Here is a 1,539-nt window from a genome sequence, read left to right as displayed (position 1 = left end):
TAAGCTTCCTGGGGTTTTATGTCCATTTCTTTCACCAGGTTAGGGAAGTTTTCCATCATTATTTCTTTAAACAGCTGTTCAACATCTTGATTTTCTTCAGTTATGCCAATCAGATGAATACTTGGAGCCTTAATAGTGTCCCATATCCTCCTTAAATTATTTTTATAGTTTTGGCATCCTTTTTCTTGCCATTCTGATTGAGTGTCCTGATTGGCTTTCCTGTGCTCTAGATAGGGCATGTGATCCTCTTCTTTATTCACTTTGTTTATTCCTTTATTCATTTAAGATACTTCTCATTTCAGATAACGTGTTCTCCATTTCAGACTGGTTTCCTCTTATAATCTCCATCTCCATTTTTATCTTTTTGTTGGAGTTCTCTACATTTCCCAAAAGTTCATCGAGCATCTTTATAACCAGTGTTTTGAACTCTGCATCTGTTAGATGACTTGACTCCATTATATCTGGATCTCTGTTCTGTTCTCTCATATGGTTTCTGCTTCTTTGTCTTCCCCTTTAGGCTGCCGTTCCATGTCTGTTTCTATGTACTAAGCAAAGCTCTTAAGTCTCCTGGTCATATTAGTGTGGATTTGTGAAGTAGGTGTCCAGTGGCACAGTCCTGAGAGGAGTTCAGCTGCAGACCAAACTTATCACAAGCCTCTACCCCCTCTGGGACCACCTGTTAAGATTCAGCAAGCAACAGCCATACTACCCTGAACAAGCCCGATCCCGACTGATCTTGGAAGCTAAGCAGGGTCGGGCCTGGTTAGTACTTGGATGGGAGACCACCTAGGAAGACCAGGTGCTGTAGGCATAAAAAATAAAAAAATAAAGGATTGCAATCTGTGAGGTCGACCAAGGGTTGCCTCACCTAAAAATAAATAAATAATAAGATTCAGCAAGCAATCCACAGATGCTGTGCTTACAGTTGCTTCAAAAGGCCACACAGAAACCAAGGCCAGTTGCCTCCAGTATGAGTCTAGGCTCTGCTCAGTAAGGAGCACCTGACTCCCTGAGGATATACCAAGATGTAGCTTGGGTGGAGCCGTGAGTTGGAGGAGGCAGGGTTTCAGGGAATCCTCTGGGCTCTGGGCAGAGCGACCTCTGTTATCTAGTTTGATGATGTCACGCCACAGCTATGGCGGTACTGTGTCCGTGCACTGGGGGTGGGTAGGGCTCAACAGAGAACAATGTATACCACCGGCACTTCTGCACAGAGAGAATCTCACCTCACCCTCACTCTGACAATGCCTCCCTGTAAGTCCCTGGTGCCTCCTACACACAGCCAAATCAGCACTGGTGCTCAGAACGAGCATGTCTATAACCGTGAAAATCCGCTTGCAGATGCAGCCCCTTTAAGAGGCTTCTGCCGCTGCTGCTGCCGCAGCCTCCGTCTCACTCAGCCTCTTAAGAATGGAGAGCCCCACGTTCGCCCCGTCCTACCTTCTGCCATTGCAGGGTACTTTCTTGGACTTCTCCCTAGTTATATGGCTTGTTCCTCTAGATCCCAGGCGATTGTTCCTTGCTGCTACTCCTTGTTTT

The 1,539-nt window shown here is 45.9% G+C and overlaps 1 pseudogene; it reads left to right on the top strand.

Annotated features, from left to right (window-relative positions):
• Positions 1–692: 692 nt before the first annotated feature.
• LOC111746954 lies at positions 693–811 on the top strand (annotated as a pseudogene).
• Positions 812–1,539: the final 728 nt, after the last annotated feature.

Source organism: Pteropus vampyrus, unplaced genomic scaffold, assembly GCF_000151845.1.
Source record: "Pteropus vampyrus isolate Shadow unplaced genomic scaffold, Pvam_2.0 Scaffold7, whole genome shotgun sequence".
In the NCBI taxonomy this organism is placed as follows: Eukaryota; Metazoa; Chordata; class Mammalia; order Chiroptera; family Pteropodidae; genus Pteropus; species Pteropus vampyrus.
The sequence above is the reverse complement of the archived record's forward strand: the minus strand, read 5'-3'. Positions and strand labels throughout refer to the sequence as shown.